Genomic DNA, 17,716 nt, shown 5'->3' on the forward strand with positions numbered 1-17,716 from the left:
CAGATGTGGAGTCCATCTGGCTGGCTGTGAATTCCTAACAAGGACAGATGAGCTCCATCTGGGCTGGGAACAGATCCCTTCTGGGGTTGGTCCAGCTCAGTCCTCCCTCCTCGTATTCTTGTCAAGTGTACATAGTCACATGCCCACTGCTCAATCCACCTCATGCTATTAACTCCTGGCTGAACCTCCCCGGTGCTGCTTTTTCCTACACCCCCAGCAGTAAATTTACTCTTTACCTCCAGCTGTGACCTCTTCTGAAGGGAACTGGTCCAATTAAATGTTTGCACAGTCAAGTAGTTTCTTCCCATTTCTTTTACAGCATTTCCTTGATGCTGTACCTTCCAAAAGATTGACTAGAACCTGACTGATAACATGATGTCCATAGGTGACTATTGCACAGAAAGGTGACTGAAGCCAAGTACCAACAAGATACTGTCAGTATGTTTCCACTAACAACATGTTCAGAGCAGTTTGACCTTAACATATTTTTGGACAGTCAATGATTGGTACATGATCCAAAACTAGTATAGTCAAGGAGTCAAGCCAAATTACACACTTGCATACAAATAGCACCTGCTAATGTAGCTCCGGAGATTCTAAAATAATTTGTTTCCTGAACAAACTGATCGGGTCCATCTGGGAAGCTATTGCATTAACACTGTTGAACTTGGGCTTTGCTCTCTGATACTTAGTTTGTAAATGTGGTGCCCCAGGATAGTTAAACTGACCACACCAGACACAACCTACGTCAGAACCGTCACTGGCACACTAAATCCAAAAACCACTTGCATGGTTACTAATCCCTGCTAGAGACTCTACCTAACAGCTGGGTGTCAGAATGCAGGCAATAGGCTGATCTCCAAAGCATAATTGCACCTGTTCAAGGATCTTTGAGACCTGTTCTGCTGCTGACTATATAGTAGATGACATTTCTGTTTTCCATCTGGCTGAGACCCTCACCAGCTCATTGCGGTTAAGATAATAGGACAGAACTTCAGTTGCTCCCAGGAACTCCTTCATCTTCATCAAGCTGGAAGAGCAGCTCTCTGTTTTTATGCTTTCCTGCTGCCTCTTGTATCCACTGAACAATTGTAACTGTGGCATGGTACATTGTGCTGTGACAGATCAGGACAGGCCACTGTGCTCCTGTAGCATTGTAAAGGAGGCTGCACACCTGGTAGATGGCTGGGGTTTTTTCATGTTGGACTCCCTGCCGGTCATTTCAAGCTGAAGACTGCTCACGTGGGGGCTGCTGATTGTCTCAAGATCACTTAGCTAGGTATGGAAATGGTAGAAATTTTCCATTCCTCTCAAGCACTCCTTTACACTGTTAGGCTTGCTCCACCAGAACAAATTGGTTTGCCTTTGCAGCATATGGTGAGATGCAAGATGTGACTGGATTCCAAGCAGCCAGACTGCAGCAGTGCACAGTAAAGCAGTAGGCTTCAGACACTCAACTTTGGCTGGCCCCTTTGTGAGTCAGAAATGAGTTTGGGGAGGAACAGCTACATGTTTGGCTCTAAATTATGGAATTCCTAACTTATCCTAACTAAGCCCTCACCTGTGAAACCAGCATCTCCAGAGAAGTGGTTTGAGGTATGTAGCTGAGACTGCTCACTGCACTAATCTTAATTTAAATGATGCTGAAGACCTGAGGGAAATATCATTTGTTTAGTAAAACAGATTAATAAAGTGCTCAGTCTTCAAGAAAGGGAACAGAACAAAATTGGAACAGAACTCCCACTGTGTTAGTCCTAATCATAAGACTAATAACAGCACTTCTCAGATTTCCAGGAATACCAAACTTGTCTACCACACTTACAGAAAGAACAACACTGGAATTCATGTACAAGGAAGTGGATTAATGTGAATTCACAGGTCACCAAGTAGTTAGCAGCCTCTGAGAGCAGAACAGGGAGCTTCTACAGATGAACACAGAGGTGTAAGGAGCAGGGTTTGTGACCTGTGGGGTAGAAATGGGTGGCAGAGTCTTACCTACTCTGGGAATTAAAAAAACAGCCCTCAAGTTGTTTCCTTGGCATGGTCTGCCTGCTCTACTTGTTTCTCCTACCGCAGCAATGTGGTGTCCATGCCCCAGTTGCTGCTTCTGCTACTGAGATGCAGACCCTGTGGGGGTGGGCATGTGCCATTCTAGTGCCCCAGCTAAGCTGGTGCCAAGGGCTGGGGCCTTCTTGCCCACCCCACGTTACACTAGTAGATGAGCAACAGGGAACCCTGCTTCTACAGGGATGAAGTGTCTCACTGGCTAAACCAGGTGTTCACGTGTGTTGTTAACCTCATGTGAACAGAGGCTTGTGATGTGGTGTTTGCAGAATAGTGCCAAGGCACTGCACAGTGCCGTCCTGTCTTGTCTGACTAACAGTCGTACTGTCATAAAACAAGTGTTACCTTACACTCTGTGTTCCTCCTGGGCACAGTCTCTGTGTGAGATGCAGTGACAAGAGCAAGAAGCCCAAATTAGAGCCTTCATAAAGCTTAGCTGGCCACATTCACCATGATTTAGCAGTGTGACATGCTTACAAATACTTCTTAGAGCCTTTTCATTTCCAGTATTTGCCATTTACCTTTTAATAAATTGATAATAGCCTACAATTAAGCCATAACAAGGATATAATATGACAGGGTAATTTAGTTATTCAGTGCCATGCTCCCTGCAGGTGCATAATAAGGCACCAGGCTCAAAGCCCAGTTTCATACATAATGTAACAGTATACATTTAAATAGGTATACTATTTTCTTTCCATGCCTTTTAAAGGGACAGTGTCCAGTTGGACCCCCAAATTTGATCCATATGTTCAGAAAAGCTGTATTCTCCTTAGTGTGGCTAATTATGCCTACATGGTTTTTGCCTTCAGCAGGGAACATGCATGTCTATCCATGCTATAGCACATATGTGGCTCTAATACTATAGGATCTGAGTACCTCGTAATCTTTAAAGTGCCTATCTGTGCAACGAATCCTGGAAGGAAGGCCTCTGTAATCCATATTTTATAGATGAGGAACCGAGAGAGAAAGAGAGAGAGAGCTTTCAGTGTGTTTTGACTTAAAATATAGTGGAGATGAAGCACGGGTTTTTTTGTTTTTGTTTTGTTTTTCTGGGGGGGCTACCAGTAAGGAAAACAACATGCAAGTATAAAGTGCTTTTATCATCTGGCCTCCTTGCAATAAAAATGTACAGAAATATACACATATACATATGAAAAGTTACACAGAAATGTAACTATAAAATAAATGTTTTTACTGCCACAATTATTTTTGTTAAGTGACTTACCTGAAATTATATTGGGGACCTATGGCAAAGCTAGGAGCTAAAACCAGATCTCTTGAATGAGAAGCAAACTTTATTAGCAGCCAAACCACTCACCAACAGAGCTGAGTTTGAATACAGCACGCAGAACTTGCTACTGACGTCAACTGGGCATGAGTGCAAGAGCCTGTCTTAGGGCATATAGTACAGGTTTGGGGACTCGGCTTAGATAATCATTGTGAATTAATTAAATCACTAGCTGAGGTCAGCTTGAACATTAACAGTATAACAGAGGGATTTTTTTCAATAGCACAATCCTCACTGCTGTACAGATGATGCAATCCATTTGCATCTCTATTCTGTGTACTACGGTAACTCTTTGAACGTTCCAGATGTGTACAGCTAATAAGGCAGTTACATGTTAATTTAATAATAGGTATCTAATGTTGTTCTCTGTGGTTTTCATGGCCTTTGTTATGGAAACTAAATACTAAAATGCAAAATAATAATAATAATTAAAGATTGGCAGATGATTGACATCTTGAAACTCCATGCATTTCTCAGGCAGCTGTTGAACCTCAGTGAAAGTTTAATTGGCTGTTTTTCATATAGGCAATTATTGTCTTACTAAAATGAATTTAACAAAGTTGGATCAATGCATTTCCAAATATAGATTGATTTTTGTGAAAGTTAACAGAGATGCTTTCCACAGCTCTGGATTCAGTCCATAGCAGGCCTGACCCCAGTGAGTGCTGAGCAGATGCTCAACAGATCTGTGGAGCAGGCCCACAGTGGGTTAAACCCTCAGTCCCTGGTGCGGATAATGAGATCCCATGAGTCACAGTGCAGGGTAAGCAGTATCTTTGTCCCATCGCTCAGTCTGTCAGTGTACTTTGCTTTCAAGTAATAGACCTGTTCCCATACATTATCAGGGTGGATTCCCAGGGCAGAACTAGTTTCCAGGCTACAGCACTCCTGTTCACCAACTGTCCAACCAGGGTTGTCTTCTGCTATGGACTTCTCTTTGGGAGCCTGTGAGCAGTATGGAAATGCAGTGACACAGAGCAATTTTATTAAAACAAATATTATGTATTAAAAGAAAGAGAGAGAGCAGAGAAGGAAGGGGTTACAAAACAAAGACCTCTGTTCTGTCTCTCACCTGAACCTCAAGCTTTTCGTTGGTGAATCCACTGTCCCTGGCAGCCCCCAGCATTGGGGTTGGGTGAGAGAACTTACACAGGTTGCTGCTCCCATTTGACATTCACCTGGTTGCTCTTATTAGGTCCCAGTCCACAGAACTTGTGTGGGCTCTGCAGGGGCATGCGTATGTGCAAATAAAAGAACACAAGGATGGGTTTTGCTCAGGAGTTCTGATAATGCTATTGCTTTCTATTAAAAAAACACAAGGCTTATATACACAGTAGAAAACAACAGACATCCTGCACTTGATGTCACTCACCCTGATCACCTTTGCTGGTGAGTCCTTGGGGATCTCTGTGTCTAGGAGGGCAGGGCTCTCCCTGCCTCATCATCCTCCTGAGGTACTTTCTTCTCACTTTGACGTAGTGGAAATGATCTCCAGAGTTAAAGAAACTCCTGTCCTTTTAGGACCCTTCCACTGAGCCTTCCCGATCAACCCCTATAGGTGATCGTGGATCTCTATCATGTGACTTTATTGCTAAATTCTTTGTTCCTTAATAACCATTGCCAATACTCCTAAAGAGGAACTAGCATACTTAATATTTCAACAATAGATCATTTCAGTCAATGACCCTCCGTGCTACTATTGTAGAATCCCAGTCGTCTTTTGAAAGGTCAAAAGAGAAGGCAAAAAAGCCCGCATTCAAAATGGAGTCTTCAGTCTGACACACATGTATGTAAGGAGATCTCAGCATGAGGTAGATTTCACAAACTGTACTAAGAAGTTGCAGACGGTCTAAAATCTGCTTCCACCTCAGGCTGACTCTCAACCAGGACCTTCTTTGACTTCCAAGGCAGTCTTTTATCCTTTTCAAAGTTCCTTTGTCTGCTTGTGACCCCCAAAACCAGCCCCATTCAGTTTATGCTCCTTACCACAGAAGTTTGAGAGAGACCTCCAGCAACAAAATCACTGTCTTGTCATTTATTGGTTCATTAAGCACTGGTAATTGAGTTATCCATTGCCAGCCTTTCTGAAGATATGTAAAACCACTCAGGAATGAGTAGCTCTTTACTTTCACGTAGCAGACAGTGGGATAATAATTACATAGACAGAGATTTGTAAGAAGTAATACAAATGTCTCCCAGGTTCTACACATATTTAGTTTCTTGCCTGGACTATAAATGCTACTTCTTATAGGGTAGCTTTGGAGTCAGGGGTGGACACTTCTCCAGGCTCAAGTGTCTACATCACAAGGGTTGGATACAGACTTGGGCCCAAATGTTCCAGATACCTGGGAAGATGGGTTGGCTACAGGTTTCAGTCCAGGTCTCCCCAGTAGCATAACTAGACATGGGTGAGCAGGACACTAGCACTGGCATTGTGGCAGAAATGTCTGGCCTACAACTCCCCCCAGTTCTCCAGAGCTCAAAGGGAAAGAATTAGATAATAGAATGGATTAAATGTGGGCAGAGAAGGTTATTTAACACAGAAGCTATTGGATAAATGGGAGGTTCTACCACTACCTCCCTTTGGTTGTTCTGTGAATCTAGCTTTTTCTTCCTCCAACTCTTCCCTGAGTAGTTTTGTGATTCAACGCTCCTTTGGCAATTTAGTGAATCCCACTCTTCACTTCCTTTCTCTTCTGAAGTGTACCCAAGAAAAGCATTCCATTTTGGGTCAAATAACATGATTTGGGGGGGGGGGTTTCATTTCATAGGGAAAAAAATGAAAAAATGTAAGCTCCCTGCAGTTTGCTTTGAACTCGAGAGTTGTATGTCTGGTTCTTTTCCTCACAGCCAAACTGAAAAATCATTTTTATATGCACAACAAAAAGTCTGTGTGAGTGACTGTAACGTGCTCAGTGCTGGGGCAGCAAAGCCCCCCTCTCTGGGCCACTGACTCAAGTCCACCTTGTGGCTCCCTTTGGCATTTCAGAGTCCCACCCTGTTATCTTGCCTGCCATGCCTTGATGTTACAAATTGACAGGGAGGCTGCCCATAGAGGGCAAAAGGGGTTTTGGATGGTAGGCCTTTTTCTGAGCTTCAGTCCCCTAGCCTTGTCCCACTTTACTCTGGCTGAGCCCCTTGGCTTGGGGTCCACTGTCCCAGGATTGCAAGCTCTCAGGGTCCAGATCCAGCCATGACCTCATGACTCTGGGCCCCCTCGCCCCTGCTTAGGCGCTCACAGGCTCTTAGGCACTCACAGGCTCTGGGCTCTGCTCTGGTCTCACCTTTGTGGGTTCTGGGCCTGTGCCTCCAGTCTTTGCTGTGCCTCTCCCCTTGTGGGCTCTGGGCCTCTTGACCCCTGGTCTCACCCTCTCTGGCCTCTGGGCTTGCTCCCCCAGTCTTTGCTGTCTGACACCAGAATCCTTCTGCCAACAACAGTACCTAGGATCTGGGTACCCTTCCCAGTGGCCTCCTCTACCACTACAGCCACAATCTGGTCCTCCAGTATAAATGTAAATCAAAACACATGAGAGTCCACTCCACAACAAAGGGGTCCTTTCCCAGGGCTAATCTTGCCCTGTAAAAGCTCCTTTCCCAAAAGGGCCCGAGGCACTTATCTGTTCCTGTTCAGAAAGCAGGGCTTCCTCCACCTCCTCTGCAACTCAGAGTCCTTCTTCTGGGTCACCCAGCCTTGGTTGCTCCTAGAGCTCTGCCTCCTGTGGCTCCTACAGCCAGACTGCCCCTCTGGCTTGGATCAATTGCTTATAAGTCCCTCTCTGGGTCACCTGACCCGCCACTTCCATACCCAGGCTGGTCAGTCACTTCCTGCACTTGGGATGGGCAGCTATTTTGTTTCAGGGCTCTCTGCCCACCTTAGCTTATCCTAGAGGTTGGGGAGGGTCAGTTACCCCTGGGCTCCCTCTCACCTTTAGTAATGGGGTACGGGCCCCATTACAGTGACAAAACTGGCCCTCCAGTGAGAACCTCAGTGAGAAGCTCAGCCTGTTTAATTTTTAAACAAAAGAAGGATGAGGAGTGACTTGATGATGATACATATGTTCCTAGATGGGGAGAAGATTTCTGATGCTAACGGCCTCTTCAGTTTAATAAACATAGACATGATAAGCCCCAAGGGCTGAAACCTGAAGCTAGACAAATTCAGATTAGAAATAGCATGCCATTTTAAACACGTAATTAAACATCAGAACAAGCCACATAAAGCAGCAGTGCACTCTCATTTATAGTTTAGCCAGAAGATAAAAGCTTGCTGCAGAAACCACTACTGAAATTCCATGGACTCCTTATACAAGGGGTCATAATGACAAGCATAATGATGCCTTCTATCTCTGAATAGCTAAAATAGGGAAAGATCTAAGGCTGGGATTTTCAAAGGGCTCTAAGAGGACCCAAGTTGAAATGGAACTAAATGGGAGTTGAGTGCCCAACTACCTCAGGCTCTTTTGAATTACCTGAGGGCTACATGCCATTTGTAATAGTATAATCTAGTACACTTTGTGTTATGAGTTCCCTCAGTGCTGATGCTCAAAGGCAATGGATTTGTTACTTCTAGCCAAAGGCTTGCTTCCTGAGCTCAAGCCCTTATGACAGATGTGTATTTCTGTGGAGATCCCTACTTCAATCCACATGAGGTTTGTGATAAAAGGATCCTCAGGTCCATAGCGGATCCGACATCAGTCCTCCACTGGCATTAGCCGATGTGCGCAGAGGAAGTGAAAATGCTCTCACTGCATCCTGAAGGCTACTGTGCACCTTCACCTCCCATTAAAATAAGTGGGAAGTGGCCTTTGGTCTCCTGCAGAAGCAGGCTCTAAAGCTGCGATCTAGTAACATTGTATATTTACATGCTATTGCAGGCACATTTGGGTGTAGGTTATGGCTGCTATTGAGGGCCACTTCTCCAGAGGTGTGTTGTGAAAGTGGTATCTGTCACCTTCTGGAGGATAAGCACTACCATCATGACTAATTTGTAAGAGATTCTTAGAGTGAATAATAACACAAAGGGATAGTTCATTGGATCTGTGGAAACAAATCCACTTTCCCAACAATCCTTGATCAGTCTCTTGAACCTGAGGAGGATAATGTAAATGTTTATGTGGTCACCGAGTCCTTCCAAATCTGACAATGATTATCAACTATCACTGTCTAGCTAAATGGACAGAATTTTTTCCTATATGTAAACACTTACCAGTGGCATGCCTTGACTTGAGGTGTCTCCTCATCTGTTAAATCCAGCTTAATTAATGCTTCTAAAAAAGAAAGAAAGATGAAGGCAAAGGATCCATGTGCCAAGTTCCCAAGTAAGTTAAGTATTAGTTCACCTCTACATTTATAGACAATTATGCAAGGAATTTTGTGCTCTTACTATCTGTCTCATATATATACTACAGAGATGGTTTAATAACCCTAGTGCAAGTGAACTGATCAAAGAGGCCTGATAGAAGCAGTTTATCACATGGCGCTGCACTTTGTCACAGCCATGTCGCAGTGGAGATCTATACCTCTGTGCACATCTCATACTGAATACAGAGGCATGCACAAAAAACATATGAAGATCATTTAAGGTCCTTGGGAAATAGCTTGGGTGGTTATATGACCAATTGGAGGTCACACTCTACAGTCTGTCTCTAGTGAGTTATGGAATAGAGAAAGATCCCACACAATTTACTGATTCATTTGATGCGCCTGGCTGGGGGAATATTTGGTTGATTGCACAATGATTGCACACTTAGTTCATACAACACAATTTTATTTTAAAGTTCCTTGCTACACATATATCACTGCTTAGCTTTAAGAAAAACCACAAACATTAAAAACACAATAACTACATGTATTAGAAACAATGCTCCAAACACACTTCCTTCCCAAACAATGCTATAAGAATTAGTATTACAAAAACAACTACAATTACAACTAAAGGTATAATTGGAATCACTTTTATTATTTCTCATGGTATACTTACAATCCTAGAATTCCAAGAAACCAAATCCCCAAGGATACTTTCATTCTTTAGTTATGGTTTTAGGGTTGGTCTCAGCAGTGATAAGAACAAGTCCCCTTCTTTCTGTCCCACTCGGGCGCTCCGTGGCTTCAGCGCGAATGGGAGTTCTTGTTCACGGAGAGGATGGTTCAGGTGATCAGTCTGATCCAGCCTACACTTGCGATTCTTCCTTCGGTGTTCTGCAAGTGAGGTTACCTCCAAATGGGACTGTAGGTTACAGTTTTTATTGGGCGAGTTGCCGTCTTGGGCCCCCTCCTACCCAAACCTGTCACTACTCCCAGATTTGGGCCCAGATCTTTTACCCAACAGATTCCTTTCCTGGGTCTTCTTTGGGAAAGTTTCCATGCCACTGATGTGACCTTTTGCCAACCCCTTTCCACAAGTCCCTAGGTTTTGATCTCTTGGGAAGTTTACCTAAGGGTCACTTTTAGGTTAACTTTGCTAAAGGCCTCTAGAGACAACATTAAAAAACCAAGATATTCAGCACGTTTGCTGCAAGGCCTCTAAAGATAAAATTCAAAATCAAGACATTCACCACATAGGCAAAAACAAGCAATGACCCTAGATAAAAAGATGAACCTTACCTTTTTTTCTAAACTGGCTAATGGGTATTTATTACAAGGTTTCAAACTATTACATTCAGGAGAAGACAGCCTGTCCAGTGACCAGAGAGAGGGCCTCCACACCCACACACTCACATACAACATACACACACACACTCAACCTCAAGCCAAAGAAAGGTTTCAGATAATGTTTCCAACTGTCCTCCAAGGAGGTTTCTCCCCTCCAGATACCTTCAGCCCTTCCATGGGGACCAGCTCCTTCCCCTCCGGTTCATTTAAAAGCTGTCATATCTCTTAAACTAATTTGATTCTCTAGCCCCAGGAAGCTAAAGAGCACAGATGGGTTATCAATGACAGGAAGACCTGATGTGCCCATGCAAAAAACTGCTAGCACAGGAAATTATCCCTTATCCATGAAGGAAATGGGTTCCTCCAAATCTCCTCATTGGTGCTGAAGCATCATAGTGTCGTACCTTCATAATGAGATCTTTGGCTCATGGTGCTCTGGGCCCAAGGAGCTCAAGCGTCTGTCAGTATCTTGCTTCTTGTTTTACAGAGAGGGTAAAGAGACCTGGTTGAGGTCCCTCAGAGAAAAAGTCTTCATTGACTATTGTACTTTCACTTGCCTGGAAGTGGAAGTTAGCCCAGGCTGGAGACGGCACTCACAGCACAGTGTGTAACAGCAGGGCTGAGCCCACACAAGCTGAGTTGCAATGTTCTGCCTGTCGGGCAGCTCAAAGCCCAGTACAAGGGTCTCCACCTTGCTGACAGACAGACAGACACAGACACTTGCTTTCCAAGGCAGGGAGAGATCTGGGGTGCATTTTGTTTTCAGGCTGATTTGGAATGAGAGCAGAGAAAAGGAAACAACTTTCACTAGCTTTGGCCTGAATAACCAGAGCATCTAGAAGTTAAATAGGCAGCCAAGTCCTTCACTATCCCTCCCTTGATAGCCTTTACCCTGCCTTTTTCCCAGCACTATCTTCTCCCCTTTCTTTGAGCAACTCACATAGGTAACAACCAATAGTTGCACAGCCCTCCAGTTCAGGCCATGGATTTCTCTGAAGAGCGTACAGAAAACAAACCAAGTCTTCAGACTGTGCCAAACACAGACAGCAGCTGTCCTGCCAGGACCTGGAGAGGATCCTCCAGAAGAGCTGAGTGTTTGGGGGAGGGGAAGGAAAGGCACTATTTACAATAGCATCTGGCTCTGGGATTTGCCTTTGTTCTGATCATACTTATTTTTGTACCAGCCAAGGCCTCTCACCCTTGTTTGAAGGCAATGGAAAGGAAAGAGCTTGTTTCCCTCAATTGCACAGGAACTGCACCTCTGATTTGGCACAGGGAGCATTTCAGGATGCTTGAGAGAGCCTGGGCTGTGCCTGTGTGGCTGCCCAAGATGACTGCCTTTAGCCTGTGGGGCAGGAAATATTAATGAGCTGTTAATTATTGCTAAGGTTCCTCTCACGCACTAGGGAGGGGAGGCTCTTGGTCACAACTAGCATGTCTGAAACGACACATTTCTCTGCTGTTCTTTCTGTTCTCCCTAGGCCACGGTGCTCTGGACTCCACGATACAGGCACACAGCTTCCATCTGGGCCCCTCACACCTCATTGTCGTTTGTTAAGGTGAGACATTAATATCCATTTTGAACAGTACAGCTACTATAGCCACCCTCAAGAAACATGCCAGTAGGGGACGGAGGGGTATTTTGTTTTGGACACTAAATGAAGTGTCCAAATAGATGAAGCCTGATGGAAAAAGTAAGGGTGGAGAAGCATTGCTCAGGCAGAGTCAGCAGATCAGACTGGGGCAGCTAGGTTGCTGTCAGGCCATTTGTATGGGCCACTCGCCTCCTGGGGAATGATCCAGCGTCACAGCCACTGAATTCTTCCACCATACCGTGTGAGAAATCCCAGACCTGGCAAAATCCAGGGGAGCGTGAGGGGGAACAGTTCTGTTCTAGTTTCCTCAAGCCAAGCATTCCTGAGGGGAGCATTTGCACTGATGTTTTCTATGGCTTTGCTTCTGTGGGACCTATTGCTGGGCACCTCCAAAGGTCAGTTCCCTGGTGTGGTACAGACTTCTTGGATGGGCAGGAAGGAAGTGGTTTCATAGCCTCCTTGTTTTGCTTTTTGCTGTCTGCTGGTTTCTTAACCTTCTCAAAGCTATTAGACTAGATCCATAGTTCCCAGTGTTTTCAGGCTTGAGGCACCCCTCAATAGGCTCGAGGCACCTCTCAGAAAATGCCAACTGTGGCGGAGCACCAGTGGGGTACTTGCCACTCTGGGGCAGTTACAAGCTCGGCGGGAGCTTGCTTGAAGAGCAGTGGGGAAAAGCCGCCTCCAGGAACCATTTTAAGGAGGAAGGTGCATGTCAAAGCACTGACAGTGCTCTGCCATTTTAAGATCTGGGCCAGGCCGCAGGCAGGTGTAGCCCCGTCTTGACGAGTGGCCATCTAAGACTCAGGCCAGCAGGACCAGGGGCAGCAATTGCTGCCTGGTGCTGAGGGAAGCAACATCTCCTGGACAAGCTCTGAGAACAACTAGGAGCTAAGGGCAGGAGCTATGGGGATGGCTTGGAGCATGGTCCTGGGGCATGACCTAAAACTGAACTCTGCCAGGATAGGGAAGGCTGGTAGTCCTGCCTGTGGTAGGGTAGGGCCAGGAAATGCCAGGTTCAAGGACCATCCCAAAAGTGGGCCAGGATGCCTTAATAATCCCAGCCCCCACCGGAGAGAGAGAGAGAATAGTGGGGCCAGGGATGTCCATAGAGGACACCAGAGTCCATTGGGGGTGCAAGACCACAAAGAGGAGTAGTGAAGGCCAGGTTAGCTTTGAGAAGCAGTCTCCCACTGCCTCTGGGCACGCTGCCCACCTATCTTTCCTGCCATGCCTTGCTCTTAAGTAATTACAATCTTAATTAGGCTGGAGGTTACCCATTAACTGCTCTGTTCTCCTGGGCTCCGACCACTGCATCCCAAGCCTCGCAGATGTTGCTCACAGCAGTGCTAAGCTCTGGCCTGAGGCCAGGCCCAACTCGTCACAGCATTCAGCCTCATTCACTCTGCCCTGCTAGGGCCATACTCATACTGCCTCCATTTTGCAGAGGCCTCTCACTCTCTACTGGCTCTCACATGGTCTTTTTCATCCAACCCCTCCTGGGCCTCACACATACTGCCCCTTCTCTCCCGGGGACCATATTCACCCGTCCCTCACCTGGAGGGTTCGCAGGCTTGCTACTCTTCACTCCCCGGTCAGCAAGCGTGCAGCCTTTTGGGCATCTCCTGCTACTCAGTGCTAGCTGAGTGAGCACTGGGAGGTTAACTAAATGCTGTGCTGACTCTGCCTCTGGTCTGGTAACCAGGTAACTCTCCTGGCTGCTCTCCATCAAGGGGCTGATGGCTCGTCCCCTGTTCTCCTCACGCCTCCTCCTCTGCCACCCTCCAACCAGCCTCTGGTCCTCCTGCGACCTTAGATGCCTGAAAGCTCACTTGGACCTAACTTAGGGCCCCATGCTAGCAGGGCCTCCACTTAAGCCCCTGCCCTCAGGGCCCCATATCATGCCTCTCACTCACTGGGCTTCACCACTGCCACTCTCTACTCTGTCCTGTACTCTGGGGTCTGTGGTCAAACACCTCCACAGACTCAGGTGCCGCTCATTGGCATGCCTGGCCTGCAAATTGCCCTCTCACCAGGGCCTCAACTGCTTGCCTTACGGGGTGTTCCACCCTTTCAGGCATCAATCTGATACATGCATGTTGCAGGTATCAAATTTACACTCAAGTCGGTGTAAGTCACCATATTTACTCTTCAGTACAGGCGTACACATGTAGGCACGTGCCTGTACTGTACAGTAATTTCAGTTACTGCACAGTAAATGTGCATGTGTAGACACGCCCACTCAGTTGTTAACTACAGAAAAATATTAAAGCAGTTCTTCAGTTGTAAAGAATTCTGAAAAACCACAACAATGGTTTGAACATTATTGATTCCTATTTGAAATCTCTGGATTTATTTTGTGAACCACCTTAACACACCTAACAATGCTAACATTGTGTAGCACCTCACAGCATCTTTGAAAGGCTGTCAAGGCACTCCAAGGTGCCACTGCAGTACATCTTGGCTGCGAACACTGAATTCGATGGCATTCCCATAGTGGGCACTACATTGTGACAGGAGGAGTCTACCATCTAGGAACTTGCAGAACTCAGCTACCAGACAGCACTGAATGACAGAGGACATAGAGCAGGAAAAATGATGCTTGAATGTTGCGTTGTCTTGTCTTTCACCTTCACACCTGAGCACTGAATGTGGTTTCAAAAGCGAGTCAGCTCCTGCCAGCATGAGAAATAAGAAACTCAGAATACTGCAAAAGAGGCAAACAAAAGCAAACAGCATTCGCAGCTGCAGACCAGATTCCAGTCTTCAAGCAATTGAACTTGAAAGGGGATGTGTTTAGCAATTGGACGTTCTTTAGATCCCAATGGGGAAACTACACAATTGCTACTAAGCTGGACAAAAAGGAGAACAAACTAGGAGGTTTGCTCCACTATTATCTGTAATGGACAATGAGCCACGTGTTCCTACAGCATGCGGTAAGGGCAGCAGCAGACAAAAGGGAGCCCGCATAAAATCTTAGAAGCACTTCAAAAGCATTTTTGACCATTATAAGTCTTATATGAAAGGTAGTTTATCAGCAATTGCAGTCAAGTGGCTGGAGAAACAACAGATCTGTACACTGCCCAACTGCTCAAAATAGCTGGCGTGTGTGATGATCATCATAGAATAAGTGAATCACAAGTGGGACAATTTAATTTCCAACCGCAAATACACAGCACTTCAGAAAAACAGAAGAGAGTGTGCTAACTCTGCCTGTGAGCAACACTTCAGTGAGAGAAAGTTCTGTAGGATAAAGAATCTATGGACATAGGATGAGAGACATAGGTTAAGAGCTCATCTTGAATTGTGTTCAAGCTAGGTACCAAAAGTCATGCCAACAGTTCCATGAATTCATCCCCACAACAAAGAACCTCTCAACAACAGCAAAGAATAGCAAAACCACACATTTAAAAGGAATACTTCACCTACTACACTACACATACTGCATTTTAAGAGATCAGATGATGGTTATTTATCATTATTATTGGATTATGCATGTGTTATCACAAAGGTTAATAGAGAGCATTTTGCTATGTTTTGTCCCTATTTCAGCAAGCAAAAAGGTTGGCCATCCTACTACCAAGAGCAATAGAAATGTGCAAAGGTAGTGAGTGAGTTCACCTCCAAATACGGAGAAGGAAACATGTGGAGCAATTGTAAAGATCATTCACCAACTAGCAATGGGGAAGCACAAAAGTACAAGAAAAAACAAGGCAAAATTCATGCAAAAGTAAATGCACCAATTAAAAGCAGAGAAAGACAAAATGCAAAGGAAGAGTGAGTATTGTGGAGAAATACTGACAAGAAGCTTTATACATTGGTCGTGTACCATATTGTTACAAGAGAAATCATTATGCCAAAGCTTGCAAACATGAAAAAATAAAGAAACATATGCACCATAGGAGTTATTCAAAGGGCAAAATTTTGCATGGATGTGGCAGTGATCCAGTTCATAGTACCAAAATAAATGAGGACTTGGACTAACACCAGTTGTAAATGCAAGGCAGCAGCACACAAGCCTACATGAAGCTGAACACTAAACAGAAAGTGATATCAGTGAGAGTATAACAGACATACTCCTAAGATAATTTACCATGGAAATTCATATAGACTAAAATTTCAGATAGTACAGGCAAGACGGGAGCTGCTGCTTTCAACTAAAATAAATGCATTTATTTATGCCAAACTTTGGTCAAACTGTTCATTCAATGGAGACACAAGCCAAATATTCAAAGTGGACAATGTACTGTGGCATTAATTTACCAATGTCACTAAAAAAATACAGATAAATGTATCTGAATGACTAGAAAGTCTTCCAGGAATATTATACATGGAAGAAATTATTCCACCATTGTAACATCCACTGCACAATGGATCACATTTAAGGGAAAAAATAATTGAAGCAATATAGCTAATGAAGACAGGCAGCATTGTTGCTACAGACACAGGCTACAAGTTGGATAAACAGCATGGAAGACATAAGCCAGGCAAGCTGTGCATTTACATAGATTCAAGCAATTTAAAGAAAGCACTAAAAGGGTCATACCAAATGCATACAACTGAAAAAAAAATACTTGTGTTAGCAAAAACAAAAATATTCACCATACTATTGCTACATTTTGGGCACTAGCAGTTGGCTATGAATTTAGGATAAAACCTACAGGAGAAAGATACCAGTATTACCTGCAAGTCTTACCACCACAAATAATTGGAACCAGTATCATAGCTGCTACATTCTGCGATGTATCTGCAGAAAAACAGCATAAGGATATTGTGTTGAATCACAACCATGACCTCACCTGTACTCAAGGAAAATCCTAAACAGTGAACCTAAAAAGGAGTAAAAGAAAGGTGAAATTCTGACTTACTTCAATACCATACAATACTTGCTGGGCTCCTAAGGGTCATAGCCTTTCCTCCAAGGCATGAAAGAAATACAGCAGACATCTAACAGATTAAATCATTTCAGGGAATATTAAGGTCTGAGGAAATTTCCTCCGTATATGGCTTCTTATCCAGAGCAACCCTGCTGCATGAAAATACAGCTGCTAAGGAAGATGATCTCCCAAACCTGCTATAAAAACAGAAAACAGAAACATAACACCAGTCAAGCTGGTTATAGGCCAGCTTCAAGGCAGGACCTGGAAAGAATCAAAGAACAAGCCATATACCACATAAAGGGCATGTCTACACATGCGCATGCTTACTGCACAGTAAAAAGCCCTTAATTGTGATTAAATTGGTTACCAGCAAATGCAGGTAGCAAATTTAAGCATGATCAGTTAATGCACAGTAATGCACATGTAAATGTGACCCAGAAGCAAACTTGCTCCCAGGTCTGCCCAGCCAGTAGGGGGCCAGCTTAAGGTCAATCTCAAGGCTACAGCTGGCTCAGGGCTGGGTTGCCTCTATGGCAGCCCCAGCCTGCAGGCTATGAAAGCCTGAAGGTATTTTGTGCCCTGGGGCACACAATACAGGTAGCCTGAGGGCACTGCAGGCCTTGTATCCCCCTGGGCAGGCCACAGCCCTGGTGTACCAGTCTGCTGGCACTGCCCTGCCTTGCGGCTGCCAGGACAGTGCCATTGGCGCCACCTGCATTCAGCTTCTGGCAGGTCCACCTGAAGGCAGCTTCTAGTAGTAGGGCCAGCACTACCTGCCTGCAGCATGCCCCCAGCAGCCTGCCCTCTGCCTGCAGGTGCTGCAGGGCATAGCGTCGGCCACATGGCTGACTGTCCCATGCTGTGACCCTGTGCTGAGTGCTACTGGCAGCTGCCCGGGGTTGGCAACACCAGGACAGCCCAGAGAGCCAGTGCAGGACTCAGCATGGCCTCATCTTCCCCATCCAGGCCCAGGACCATACGTGTGTGCACACCCATGCCCTCCACCCAGCACGCCAACTGGAGCCAGGAGGAGACTGGCAGCCTTATGGTGATGCACCAGTTTGAGTGGGGCAGGCACTCCAATGCCAACATTTATGAGGCCCTGTTGGGTGGGATGCGGAAGTAAGGGCATGACTGGTTGGCACAGCAGTGCTGCATAAAGGTCAGTGTCTGGTGGGTACAGTGGGTCACTGTGAATGACCACAATCAGGAGCACAGGTGTGGTCATTACAGATCAT

At 45.3% G+C, this 17,716-nt stretch overlaps 1 long non-coding RNA gene across 1 annotated transcript; it reads right to left on the reverse strand.

Annotated features, from left to right (window-relative positions):
* Nucleotides 1–13,750: 13,750 nt before the first annotated feature.
* LOC149856316 (uncharacterized) lies at nt 13,751–16,625 on the reverse strand. The gene is made up of 3 exons (XR_016438396.1): nt 16,467–16,625; nt 16,282–16,345; nt 13,751–14,273 (listed from the first exon to the last, which is right to left on the reverse strand). It is a non-coding gene; the product is annotated as an uncharacterized LOC149856316 (long non-coding RNA).
* Between the last annotated feature and the right edge of the window lie 1,091 nt (nt 16,626–17,716).

Source organism: Crocodylus siamensis, chromosome 10, assembly GCF_052110815.1.
Source record: "Crocodylus siamensis isolate JL-2025a chromosome 10, ASM5211081v1, whole genome shotgun sequence".
Classification (NCBI taxonomy): domain Eukaryota; kingdom Metazoa; phylum Chordata; order Crocodylia; family Crocodylidae; genus Crocodylus; species Crocodylus siamensis.